Source organism: Oryzias melastigma, linkage group LG3, assembly GCF_002922805.2.
Source record: "Oryzias melastigma strain HK-1 linkage group LG3, ASM292280v2, whole genome shotgun sequence".
NCBI lineage: Eukaryota > Metazoa > Chordata > Actinopteri > Beloniformes > Adrianichthyidae > Oryzias > Oryzias melastigma.
The window spans coordinates 31913732-31928642 of NC_050514.1; the positions used below are offsets into that span (position 1 = coordinate 31913732).

Here is a 14911-nt window from a genome sequence, read left to right on the forward strand (position 1 = left end):
AGGTCTGCAACCTTTAACCCTAAAACGGCCAGAACACGAGAGCCACAAAGTCCCATCTTATTGTTTAAAAATCCAATTTTATGCTCTTTTGACAATAAAGTATTTATTTATACATTTAGTTTTTTAATATTACAACAATTGAATTGCCACAGTGTCTATTTGTTTCTATATAAGACACTTGTAACTTATTTTACTTGTGACAGCAGCACACACTAGTTCCTTTCAAAATAAAATCCACTCTGTCAAATGATATTTTTTTATCGTTAGGATTCGGGTGTGCCTTTTTCCTTTTAATCTCAAAAATAAACATTTTAGAAGAATCTAATAATTAGAAAAAGAAAAAAAACTCAACATTTAGAATCACCTTAGCTTTTTATTGGAAACAAGCAACGCTAAATCATTTTTAACCATTTTATATTACATTTTTCCAAAACTTTAACCACTTTAGTGTAATTTACCAAAATAAAAATACTTTTAGAGACGTTTTTATTCGACTAACTTTAAATTAAAAATACAGATTTAAAGAACATTTCTAAAGAAGTTTAGACACTAAATTAAACTTGTTTTGCTTTTATAGTTGATATTTAAAAAATCTAAACAGAAATGGCAAAACTTAATGAACTAATTTCCTATTTAATCAATCGTTTGCATTTTCTATAAAGGTAAAGAGTCCCAATAGAAGGATGAAAGAGCCAAATGTGGCTGTGGAGCCACAGGTTGCAGACCCCTCACGAATGTGAGATTGAAGAAAAATCAGCTCTGCGTCGCAGACTATTAGAAACTGGCATCTTAGCCTCATTCAAACACTCTTGCCGACACACACCACTAATATTTACCGTTATTTTAATAAAGGGAGCTCTCAAATGATGAAATGAAATTCCTGGTTTCCACACGTTCAGCAGGAAGCTCCGCTCAGAGCAAGATCTGAGCGACACCTCCGATCACACGTTAGCTGCAACACGTATGACATAGCAGTTATTCAACTCGGGTCCCACAGGTGAGCTGTCTGCTCGTTTGTTAATGACAAGAATTTGGGAGTGGTATTGATTTCCTGTGGCACTAATTGAGAGCAGACTCTTTAAAGGTTTGCAATAAATCCCCTACTAACTTCTCTGGTCAGTTTTTTACCTCTTTGTCTTCTTTTTCACCTTTTGTGATGTTTGTTGTTTTCACTCTGTGGAACAAATGCGTTGAAGGATTTTGACTTTTTGATATACATATATATATATTAAACCAAGAAAATAAAACACTTAAATGTCCTCAAACATTTAGAGATTTCATTTAATTCATATTGTTAAAACTGCTCCAAGTGGCTTATACTGAAAGAAAGTTTGAGTTAGGAGGATGATAATGTTCCAATCCTGTCATCTTTTGATTAAACTATCATGAAATCTTTGGTCAAATTACATAAAAAAAAAAAAACAGAGCAGCGTATTGTGAACCAACTTTCTTTGACTAAAAGTTTAAAATTAAAGGACATTGTTCATGTTAAGGTAATAGAAATTGTTTAAAGAGTTGAACACAATTTAGTTCCAATAAAACTATTTCCTTTAAGAGTTGTCAGTATAATTTAAGAGGTCTTTTTCACTTTAAACAGGTTAAAGTTCAAACTAATGTTAAGGTGAGAAGTGTTTCAGTTTTTGGTGTGAAATTATGATATGAATTGAGGGATGAATAAAAAATGTCTAAAATGTAAATGTAGAAATGGTTATAAAACACTTACGGGAAATAATTTGATTTACTTGTATTTATTTGTAAAATATATATTTATATGGTACTTGATTGTATTAATTTGGTTCGTTAAACTGGTCAGCATGCACTTTGTGTATTGAAGGATAAACGTTCTGCCTGTTCTCTTTTTTATTGGTTGTTTGTTTATTTTGTACATTTTTGTCAATAATGCAAATATGGCAAACTAACCATTAAACATTGATTGATTAATGCAATGATTTTTAAAGTGTGTCCAGTGGTCTTTAAATTATGATGATGTCGGTTTTCGGCTGTTTTCTAGGACATAGCTTCTGCCGAGTGACAGAGGAGATATTTGCCTCTGGGTTGTGGGCGGGACCGTTGGTCTGTAGCAACCCCGCCCCTCTGACCTCTTTTTTGCTTATTTTCTACATCACAAATAGGTTTTTTTTTTCAAAATGTATTTTTCGTCTGCTCCTGATTTATAATTTGAATAAAAACATACATCAGAAATTAAATTTTGAGCCTACTTTTCCTCATATGATTAGAAAAATACCACAAGAATATGTGTAAAACACCAATTTTCCTCAGAGTGGCTCTTTAAATATGTAGCTTAATCTCCAAATCAAGTCATGAAACTCTTCGTTTCGACTCTACCAGCCTGACTAACACTTAGAGGCATTCGAACAGACGTTCACGTCCATTTAGGAGAGCAATCTGTCTTGAAACCCGGTGACTCTTATTCTGAGGAACCATATTGATCCGTCCAACTGTTCTCCCTGTGTGTGTTTGTGTCCGGTGCCAGGTCCCATATCTGTTCCCGGTGCCGGCTGATTACTGTGTGCTGCTGCCTGGCCATAGTTCACAGTGATTTGTTCTGTTCAGTTTGTTTCACCTTGTTAAATGGCTACATTCCTCCCCATTCCCCTCCCACAAGTCGCGAGCACATATGCTGAGAGAATAAACGAATCTGGACGTGAATCTGAGGCTTTGAACCACCGATTAACGTTTGGGAACATACTTGTGATGTCTTAATCATCTTATTAGTATCTACATTTTTATGTTTCAAACATAACTACTTTTCTTTTTTTATTTTTTTTTCTGATTTAAGTGAAAATATGTTAAAAGAAAAATGTATTTTTGCTTTTTTTTGTTCTCAAATCATGAAAAGATGGCAGCTGAACAAAGTAAAAGGGGTTTGTCCTTCCAGGAAGTGTGTCCTACAAAACAAACATCTTCAGATAAACAAAAATCTGACATTAAATGACATTGATCGCTTGCAAAAGAGTTTTATTAACCCTTTAACACCTGAGGCGTCGCCTGTGACACTTACAAACTAAATCTTTAACGTACTGTAACTTTTCAACTTTTATTAATTAAAAAATTACAATACATCAAAGGACAAACACTGGGGCTCAGGTGTTGAAAAACAAAAAAAATAAAAAGTAGAAGCCATTTTCTAGAACCGTCTTTGTGACATCATCAACATTTACATGAGAATTACTTAAATTAATATTTTCAGAAGTTTTTGTTTTCTACTTTTCTAGCTAAAATCGCATTTAGCTAAATATTGGGAAAATGTCAAATTTTGGTACAAAGAAGAAATATTGAACATTTTACTCTCCTAGATTGTTCGTTTATTACCAGGTTCTGATCATCTCCAGCTTTGGTGTCATTCTTGTTTTGGTGATTTTCCTTCTAGTTTGCTTGAATTCTTTTAATAGCAGTCAGGATGTTTAGTTTTTAACACATAACTCTGATTTTCAGTAGAAAGACAGAAACGGCTGAATGTATGTTGAATAATATCTAAGAAAATTTCACTACTGAATGTCAATTTGACCATGTACAGTTCATTTTCTTATGCCTCGTTTCCACTAAGCGATCCACACTGGACTGGACTGGACTGGACTGTTATGGTATTTTAAGCATTTCCTTCATAAAATAGACCCATTAGGCCGAACCGACTCGTACCATTCTTCTTCCCCAGCTGAAGATTGTCTGTTACCGATCCATACTCATCAAAAACACTTTTGATCATTCTTTGCAAAGGGGGGTATTTATTGAGGAACACAGTTTACAAAATACCCCAGCCTAAGTATGACAAAAAAAAAAAAAAAAAATAGGAGCTGCTCAGTGGAAATGAGGCATTAAAGTCTTACTCCGATCATCTTTTGATCATTTTTCAAAGTCTCCCCAGTCGTTTTTTAGCTATGATTACTGCTATGTTGTTTTAGCCAAAGTCAAAAGAAATAGTCATTTTTTTAGGACGAATTTTTTGCACTGGAGGAGTTAATTAGAAATTCGCTTCTGAGTTGTGGGTGGAACTGTTCCAGTTGAAGTAAGCCTCCACTGATATCCCATCGTCCCTTTATTTACACTCTCCCTGTAGCTTACAGCGTCTCAAAACACCAACCTAGCTTTATCAGTGCGACAGAAATGATGAGCAGTATTGGAGTTATGTACAGTTTTTATCCAGCTGGCAGCTCAGATGAGAAAAATGACAACGTTAATGAATCTATTTGTCTGAAAGTGGATGCATCAGTATAAAGTGGAGCAGGAAAACTTTACTGCATCACAAGAGAGCTTTAAAAAAAACGTTTTAAATGTTTTCATCTGCCCCTTGTTTATCCTTATAATAAAATAAATACTTAGAAATTTAGTTTAAACCTAAATTATTTTATATTTGCAGTATATGTTTTACATAATGAGAAAATGCTGCAAGAACTCGTTAAAAACACCAAAACACTGTTTTTTTTTTTTTTTGAGTGGGTTTGTAAAGTCCCACTCCAATGATTTGTTGATCTATTTTCTAAGCTGTCTCAGTGGTATTTTAATTATGATTAGGCTAGTTTTAGCCTAAATCAACAACAAATCTTTGTGTAAGACTGTCAGTGTGGAGCAACCCCGCCCCTCTTTTCCTCGCTGTTGCTGAGAGCTTAGAGAAGGGAGTTTGTGGCCCATCCAGTGTATTTTCTAGGTTATAAATATATATTTTTTCAAACTTATTTGTTTTTATTCACCACAATTTGGATAAAGAAATACTGAGGCTATTTTAAGCTTCATTTTCTTTGTTCATGTCCTCCATCATCAGAAAAATGATGCAAGAACATGCAAAAAAAATGCATTTTTTTTTTATCATTTCAATTGAATTAAAACTTCAGTTTTTTAAGTACAAATGAAAGTACAAATATAATCCATAATTACAAACAGCATAATGTGTAGAAATAAAATGTAATCGATTGTGAGGCGCACACAGTTGTTTTGTTTCGACAAAAATAACTACTGAGCCACAAAAGTGTCTGAGATTGAGCCAATTTTGAATTGCTTCTTCCTCGTGTATCTGTCATCTGAAAATGACAGAACTCTAGTATTAGATTTTAGGACAATATTTTTCTCTTTTCTTTCATTTTGTCTCATGTGAAGTCCCTGTTTCTGTCTCGGATGTCAGAATTTTGGATTTAACAGCTGGAGAACATATTCTTTGGTTCCCACAACACATTTTTCTTTTTACATTGTGATGTTTTTTTTCTTTTTCAGTGTTTTATCTTTACCCCACAGCTGGTAAATGAAGATGTTCTTTCTCAATAAACACCTAAATGTTGGATGAATATATTTTTATAAGCAGAAAAGCTTGAATTGCCATATCTATCAGTTGCAATTTCTTCCAATTTGTTGTTTATAATTGCATTTTTAAATTGAATTCTGTTCAAATAAAAATGAAAAATAGAATATGATATATCAAAGTATTTTTCCCTTCGGCCGGCCCTTTCTACAGCTCGATTCTTTTGATTGTTTGAGCTTTTTAAGCCACAATAATCAGCTGAACAATTCCCAACGATATTTTTGTCCAAGTCCACAGGGTGAACTGTTGCTCCACTTTGTGAGCACAACATTTGTCCCATTATAACGGAAGGCTTTCTCTGTCTCAGTCATGATCTGCTTGTGGGCAGCTCTTGGAAATTCATGGAGCGAACAGCCTGCAACAATTTCAAGTGTTGGCAGTCAACTCAACAAAAAGCTAATGAAGCATAGCAAACAGCTTGTGGGGTGTAGCAAGAGGGAGAAGTTACATCAAAGGCCGTCATTGCCGGCTTGAGCATGCTTAAGTGAGCAAACGGTATCCCGAGGCTGCTGGAAAACAGACATAATCCATTGATATGTGTACAAGTCAAAATAAGATAAGTAGCAGGCTGTATTGCACCACAGAGCAGACGTCATACATCACAAAGATTCAACTTGAGTCACTGTGAAAGTGAATCACACTGACTTTTACATGGAGATTTTTCTGGATGGATGTTTGATATACAGCACATAAAGCAACCACAGTTTATTCATTTTTTGTGTTTCAGATCCAAAGTTGCTAGAATTTAAAATTATTCTTGAAATTAGCATTTTAACAAATAAATCCCAGTATTAATGACAGGCTTGACAGATTTTTGAAGGGCTTTTTGTGGTATATATAAAAACAATGTGAGTTGCTGAGGAAGGTAAAGAAAATGTGGTTGGTTGGAAGAACAATATATGGCAAATTCTAGCTAGAAATTCTAATTTTTGAGATGTTTGAAAACACGAGGAGCAAATTCTGTGTGGCATATTTCAAGTACAAAGACAATTCAAAGTGCTTTACATAAAATATTAAAATAAATAACCAAAGGAATTGTGATCAATAGACAGTATCAAAAAATGTTTGAAAGAACATAATTTAAAACAAGCATAGATAAACAGTGCAGACATAAACTTTTGAATACATATTAATCAAATGCAGCTGAGAACAGGTGAGTCTTTAACCTGGATTTAAATACACTGAGTGTTTCAGCAGATCTAAGGTTTTCTGGAAGTCTGTTCCAGATCTGTGGTGCATAGAAGCTGAAAGCAGCTTCTCCATGTTTAGTTCTGACTCTAGGAACTGATAAAAGACCGGATCCAGATGACCGGAGAGGTCTGGCTACATACTGGGTCAGGAGGTCAGTCATGTATTTTGGTGCTAAACCATTCAAAGCTTTATAAACCAGTAACAGAACTTTAAAGTCTATCCTCTGACAGACAGGTAACCAGTGTAAAGACCTCAGAACTGGACTGATGTGGTCTACTTTCTTGGTCCTTGAGAGAACCCGAGCAGCAGAGTTCTGAATAACCTCAGTTTTGTTTTTGTTTAATTGAAGTAAGTTGTGACACATCCAGTCATTAATGTCCTCAATGCATTTACCAAGAGCCTGTACAGGGCCTCGGTCTCCTGGTGTCAGTCTAATATATATCTGTGTGTCATCTGCATAGCTATGGTAACTAATGTTGTTGTTCTTTATAACCTGGGCCAGTGGGAGCCTGTAGATGTTAAATAGAAGTGGTCCCAGGATGGAGCCTTGGTGAACTCCGCTTGTAATGTCTGTTGGCTCTGATGTGAAGTTACCATTTAAAACAAAATATTTCCAGTTTTCCAAGCACATTTTGAACCAGTTTAGTACTGGTTCAGCGAGATCCACCCAGTTTTCCAGTCGTTTGCGTATTATACATAGCCTGGTTGACTGTATCAAATGTGGCAAGGTGAACCTAAAAAGCATTTCATTTGCATTTTATATTGCACTTGAAATGCTAACTTTAAACACATGTTGTGGATAGTTATTTATTTTCTCTCAACCATTTGTACAACTGGTAGTTGGAGCCCAATAGAGTGTAACCCAGACACCAGGTTTGTCTTAGACTAGTTAGCTAAAACTTTTCTACTCAAAAATCAAAATAAAACCAATCAGGTCAACACAGTTGACAAGTAAAAATCTGCTGTTATAAATGCACCTAAAAAAAATAGGTGACTTGGGATGTTATTCATTTTTTTATGCAAAAAACCTGCATTATGAGAAGTCTCCACGTATAATTCTAAATGGAAAAGAAGCCAACTCAAAGCTAAATCAAAGCAATAATACCAAATTTAGTGGATTTCTGTTGCATAAACTTTGCCACATTTTTTTGAAATAATATTTATAAGCAATTTTCAAGTCGTGTGACTTTTTTATTCTAAACCATCCTGGATCCCCTCAGCAGTTGTCCTCAGTTAAAATCCTGGCCCTTCTTTTTCCATGCAGGTGTTGGACTTGCAAAGTGAATGGCAGCATGAATGCTAATATGCCGTTGTAATAAGGTCTTTGAAGTGTGCAATACACTGTTACGGAATCATAATGCGAAATTCCCTTTTGAATGCAGAGACTTGGTTCTGCTTGACAGTAGCAGGATTTTTACTCAGCCCCTCTCCCTCTTTTTTCCAAACCCTGACTGTCTCAGTTGTTCTTGCTCTACTTCTGCCCCCCACCCCCCCTTTTCTCCTACATCTTTTAACATTCAGTCGTGGCAGAAACGCTTGCTTTGCTTCAATAAGTTTTGGATGACGAGCAGGGTTTCCAAATACCAACATCTAGCGGTGCGTGGGAAAAACGTGAAAGAGTGGACCCACAGAGGAGGGGCCAGGATTATTGGTTTAGGGGAGAAATGGAGTGGGTTTAAAGTCTGGTAAGAGGGGGCTGGTCAAAGGCAGGTAGCTTAAATCAAATACACGGGTCAATTTGAAGGTTTGTAAAAGAAACTTTAAGGTTTAGATTCCAATGCAGTTTTCCTGAGGCAGCCAAGAGGAATGTGAAGTGATTTTTTAAAAAGTTTACTGGCTTGTTTTCTCTTCTCAGAAGCACTTTGTTCTTTTTAATGGATTCCATTCGATAGCTTACTTTGTGTTTTTGCCTTTTGACATTCAAGCAGGCGTTGCGCATTTTCCATCCTGCGGAGGGTCACGTCTTTAGCTCTCGCTGCCACTTCCAAGCAGCTCTCCTGCTGAGGTGCAGCATTTTCAGAAAAATCTCTAAGCAGGCAGGAAGCATCAATGAAAACAAGAAAACATCAGTTTAATGTGAAAGCCTCACAAAAACTCACATTTCTAGAGTCCAGTACTATAAACCCCATTCTTAGGGCACCAATCATGCCAAATAGTGGTCCTAGCAGCCCATTTCTACTATTGAAAATTAAGATGGATTAACATGAGATGAACACAAGCCGAGTTGCGTTTGAGTCTGTTGTCACAAATTGTCACCAAGATACTTTAACCCTAGAACCATTTTGCTGTAAAAAGTAACACCATTACATTTGTCGGGTAATTTTTACCTGATATAACTTACCCAATGAAAAGTGTCATAAAAACTAGATAAAATATGAGAGAGTAGTTTTCTTTTATTTTCAAGGGTGGGTTATGTAACAAAATGGAAAATAAAACATAGGAAGATCCTAAAAACATACTTAAAAATTACTTAAAATCTAGAAATAGAAAAAAAATTCCTAAAAAAATGTAAGGATACTGGAGGCTTGGCCTTTGGTCCACCCATTCCTGGGACACGAGAGACTTTACCCAGGGAGCCACGACAGTCAGAAAAATGCAACATATTGAAAATCATGTAAATACTTATGCTCGGGTGAAAATCACCCAGCAATAGTGCTCCAGGGCTATTCAAACAGTGGGGACACAGTTTTACTCTGTATTTGACTGTTTTCACTATTAAACTAGTGTTTCAGAGCTATCACTACGGCGATACGACTCAAAAGGAAAAAAAAAGTCAAAGGTCCATTGACTGTATACGAGTATACATCATACTATATACAACCGTCACTGATAAAATAAGATAGACGCAAGATTATTTCCATTTGTGTTTGTTTTAAACAAATAGACTTGAATTCAATTTTGTCAGCTCTCAATTCAGGACAATGACTTAAAAAAAAAAGACACTCAGCGTATTCAGTTCACTGATCAACTACAGTTTTGGTGCATAATAAATTGAACGGCAGGAAAGCTTATTTCCTTTGCTTTGTTGAAAAGTTCAGTCTTCCCTCTTCCATGTCCTACACAACAAATTTGACTACAGCTGGGAAGAAGCTGATGTGGAAACATAAAAATAGCTCAATATTTACTTTTAAACGAAATTAAATCAACACTCACCATTATTTCATGACATAGACATTGGCATGTAGGAGCCAGACATCGTCAATACACAGTGATTGGTCTGAGTCAGTCTGAGTTTCCATGGAAACTATTCTCACCAATCAGAGTTGAACTTGCTGAAAGACCACACCCCTATCAATTGAAAGCAAAGGATGCAAAATCTGTCAAAGGTTTGAACATTGGATATGAAGGGGCAGTAGCTTCACCTACTGTTTTTATTGAGGCATCTGATTGGTCAGTTTATATCTCAAATATCTTGCTCTACAGAAAAATGTTTGGGGAAAAAAAAGATTAGAAAGAATATGATAAAAAATGTATCAGAGCAACAATTGTTATTCTCACAGTCTCTGTGCGCTTCTATTTTTAATGTTTTTTTTATCTCCATTTCCTGCTCTTCACGACCGGCTTAAACCGCATGCGCTTCTATAAACTGCATTGCGCCTTTCTGACTTGGCCTCACAATCATCCTCCTCTTTTCCTCCCATTCGTCTCTGCTGTCACTTCATCATTTAGGCTCCTGTCAATCATCCAGTCCTGGTTATAATAAAGCGGCTGAGTTATGAAGCGCTTTTATTTGCCGTAAGCTCCATTGAACTTGACCCGTGATATAGCCTTGACAGAGAGCGCATTAATGATGGAGCCTCGCTGACAGATGTGCAGCTGTACAGAAGAGGGGTGTGAGAGGTTGACCTTTGTCAGCTCCATCCATCGTGAGCGTCCGGTCTTCTGCTCACTTACCAGCTGGAGAAATATTGACCTCATGGCGCTTATTATTAAAATACTTTCTAAAGCGCCTGTAGTCCTGTCACTGACGCCTTTGATTTCTCACACTTTGCATTTTCGTGACTTATTTCAATCTTTTCTGCTCATTTTCTTATATCGGTGTCTCTCCTTGATTTCTCATTACTAAAGGTGATCACCCATTGAGCTCATCAGCCCAGAGAGAACGGCCTTTCCTCACTGACTGATGACGCTGTCGCCACACTGACAACTTCTAAGCAGAACGTCTCAACTACCTACAGCAAACCCCCCCTCCCTGGCAGGCTTCAAGGCCCTCTTTGCTGGTATTTCTTAAATGCCAACGTCAGTCAGGAATAGGTCAAGACAACAAGCACTTTAATACGGCTTTGTCACTGATTAATGAGAGGCGGTGAGGACGGGAAGGGCCCCCTGACTGCCTCGCGCAGATATAACAATGAATGTTTTGTAAATAGCCACGGGTGCCTTTCTCCGTCTCCGCCGTCTTTCTCTGTTCCTTCCCTCCCCCAGTGGGGAGGAACGCCGCCGCCGTCAGGAAAACTGACAGCTGCTCTGGGGATTGCAGAAACACATGTTTCCAGCCGCAGAACTGGAGGAAATCCAATCAGATGCCAGCAAGCCTGTAGTGGCTCAATTTGCAAAGCCAACAGGCCTTTTACCAGCACTGTTGTAATGGTATTAACAGACTGGATCCTGGCCAAGGAGCACTGTGGCACTAACATGCTGATGTTATTGACTACTTATCCATAAAAATGCATCCCTTCGTACAGCATCATACTCACACGTGGCAGAAATGGACTAATCTGAGTAGATTAAAGTCACTTACAGGAGATTGCGGTTCACTCATGTTTTTATTACAATACAAAAATCTAATCAGGGACAATGTGTAAATTAGACAACTGAGAGGGAAGGATGCTCCATGCGGTAAAGTGCAGAGAATATAAGCATCTTTATTTGCTTCAGTCTTGACAATCAATCCAAACCAGCGCCTGAACGTATCGACTAAATCTGATTACGCCTATTGAATTTTTGAGTTTTAAAGCACATTGTGTGAATATAAAACTGCTCTGAATGTGTCGTGGATTTCAAATAGTTTATATGTAAAGATGGATTCTTTCATATATATCTGCAGACACTGAGCAGATTGCGTAAACGATCAATCGATGAGCAGTGTTGTTCCCCTGCTGCAAACCTGGCTCCCACGCCGCACAGATGCCTTCCACTCTCAGCCCTGTTCATTTTTTCCAAAGCAATTAACTTGTGGAAATGATTTACCCTTGAATGGTTGTCAGATCAATTTCTCATTGGAGGCCATGTAAACCTGCTGTGGCGCACACCGCCTGTCAGATCCTGGCCACTGGGCACATCAGGTCCCACTCGACTGGTTCGGAGTGCAGCGCCGTTCTGTGAGCCTTTAAACAAAGACTGGACTCCTGGAGGTGTGAAGTAACATTTCACACTCCACGTAAGTATTGTCAGGGAAACTTTCTGGTAATGGGAAAGCGTGCTGAGGAAATCTCCACCAAAGCATTCGATGTTCTCTGGATGGTTTTCAGCGTTTGTTTAACCTCTGCTGAAGGTACATTTTCTGCAGAGAGGGAGCGCATCATGTACGTTCACCGACATCCAGGGTCCTCGCCTCTGTATCTACCTTCGTCCTCCTGACATTTTTATGCTCCTCGTCACGGTTTTGGAATCACAATGAAATAAAGTTGATTCATTAAGCAAAAGATCATATTTTGATTTAAAAAAAACAAAACAAAACAAAAAAACAGGGAAATGCAGCCCTGGCACTGATGAAGCATACTTTGGTCTTTTCCTTACCATCTTTATGTCGTCACTATTATGACCCATTGTCAAAATTATGCGCCTTTTTAATTTGATGCACTTCAAATTGGTTTTGAAACAGATAAACTAATTTTAAACCTAAAAGTATGACTTCTTGGTGTCTTGTAGCAACTGCTACATAAAATGGACGGTTTAATGTGTTAATGGGCTAGTGCTTAGAAGTCTAGAATTTGTTTCAAGGAGGGACAACTTGACAACTTTAAAGTAAATGGCCATTTACGCATACATATACATACAAGCGTTTCAACATGGCATCATTGACAGCAATGCCTTAATTATCAACACACTGGCATGTTAAGTGTCCAGTCAGAGTTTAAGCTGGCGTTATTTCAGATTTTTTTTCTTCAAATATAGTGATGTCTTGTATACAGAAATCTGTAAATTTTTAACCCCGGTTTTATTTAGGAGATATAAATTAAAGCAATTTCTAAATTTATTATCCTGAGTCATAACTAGCAACTAACTAAGTAAAATAATCCTTTACCGTGTCGGATACTGTTATCCCTTGATCACCAAGAATCAAGTAGGCTGCCTTTAAAAACATGATTTTAGTTGCTGAGCAGATTTACCGTGTAAAGAGGTTTAATATTAAAATGAAATTTAATTTAACCTCTGGCTCAAAAAGTAATACAGTAATGTATAAAAGAATGTATTTTGTAACACAAATCCACTTTTAGAACCTTGAGAGTTTTAGAAATGTTGTACGATTAGGTTATTGAAAGAAATATTACCGCATAATTTACAATAGACCGAAAATGAGAAATTTTTCTCTACAGTTGTACTTCAAAGTCAAAGTCCCAGTATTTGTCACGCACCTAGGTGTGTGAAATTTGTTCTCCGCATTTGACCCATCCCCTGGGGGAGCGGTGAGCTGCAGACACAGCCGCGCTCGGGAACCATTTGGTGGTTTATAAGTGAACAGACAATTTAGAGTTGACGATTGTTTCTGAGCCTTCTGTTGAGTCTTCAATTTTCCTTTAGAAAATATGTTTTAAATGAATAAAATAATAAAACGGAACTGATCCAACAAAAAGCATATTAATCTGTTACCATTTCTAATTAAAAAGTAGCTGAGAATAGATAGGAGTAAAAATGTATGTAAATAGGATCAGCAGTAATATGTGTGTTTCAGGCCAAAAGTGGTGGAAAATAGTCCAATAAAGAGTAGCAGGCATGTCACTACACTTATTTGGTGTAAAAAGTTGATGCTTAAAAAAAACAAAACAGAAGAAAAAGAAGGCCAAGACAGAGCTCTAGTAACTGGCAGGCTACTGGTTAACTGGTTAGCTCTGCGACAGAAAAAGCTGATTCCTGTTTTCCACCTAAAGAGTTGAAGTTAAAGCTCCAATGTAAAAGTCTTAACAGTTTTACAAATCTAAACTTTTGTTAATATCCTTTAATAAATTGTTTACCCTGTTTTGACGCATTTTAAGCTCATCTTGAACAATAAAAAAAGTTTCTATAAAAGCAAACAACTCTGGAATCTTGCGAAATTTCCGTTTCTGGCTAATGATTTTCAGCCACCATCTTGCCTGCCACAGGTCCTCTTGGACCAATTGGAGCAGAACCTAATAAGAACTTAGTTTTTACCAGTCGTCATGAAAAGGGGGTTTTCGCTCTCAATTTACCAGTCCGTTGACGTTCCCAGCCTCACCTATAGGCATGGGCAGTGGGTTAAAATCAACTTCATAGATCAAGCAACAAAAATAGGTTTCCTTTGGCAATCAGGTGTAGAACCAGATCTCGTCCATGTTGAGGAGCCAGTTAAGATGGTTTGGACATCTGAAAATAATGTCTTCTTAGTGAAGACAGAAAGCCCTTCAGGAGAACCAGAATACTCTAAAGATTGGATTGCTCGGATGGCCTTGGGACACCTTAGTAACCTCTCTGTGGAGCTGAGAAAGGTTGCCAGGAAGAGAAGTCTGACGTTTCTTTTATTGAGACTTCTCCTCAATGACCCGAACCTTGAAAATGCAGAAGATTTTTACTGGATGGAGGGGATGAATAAGTAAAGAAAGACTTTGTTAGATCATTACATTCATTTTTTGTCTTGGTTCTGAAAATCTTTTCTTCTCATTCAAGTTTGTGCCCCAAAATTCATGAATTATTTCCATGTTTTTACAGAACACTGGAAACACAGCAGCCAGTCCTTAAATCTTTCATGATTGTATAAAAGACTTTATTGTGAATTTTTAAAGTTACTAACTGGGCTCCCCACTGAGTTCTTGTGCCCAAAATGGCTCAGCCGACAGTATGTAAGGTTGCTCTTTAGTTTATAGTCGTTTTCCCTCCAACACTCTCCACCTGCACGAATCTCACACTGAGCAGAGGACTCTATTTACAGACTCACGAAGGGTTCAGCTGCTTCATTTGGCAATTCCATGCCTGTGGTGAGGAAACTAATTGGTCATATTAGATGGAAGTGCCTCTGCAAGTAGAGAGCTGCTTTGAGTCGTAGCTTGAACCAAGGTCTTTCTCTCATTCACATCATCACAGTGTCTTATTCTTGACTGAATGATACATATATTAACCTTTTTGTGATTGATACTTGTACCCGAGTGGTCTTTTTATGCCCATTTATTATTTACGGAATGATTTAGTGGGCCGTGGCGTTGAGGATGATGCTCCTTGCATTCTTCCTGGCAG

General features: G+C 37.3%; 1 long non-coding RNA gene across 1 annotated transcript; it reads right to left on the bottom strand.

Moving 5' to 3' along the window:
* Positions 1 to 781: 781 nt before the first annotated feature.
* On the bottom strand, positions 782 to 9728 carry LOC118598615. The gene is made up of 3 exons (XR_004947661.1): positions 9656 to 9728; positions 8400 to 8530; positions 782 to 952 (listed from the first exon to the last, which is right to left on the bottom strand). It is a non-coding gene; the product is annotated as an uncharacterized LOC118598615 (long non-coding RNA).
* Positions 9729 to 14911: the final 5183 nt, after the last annotated feature.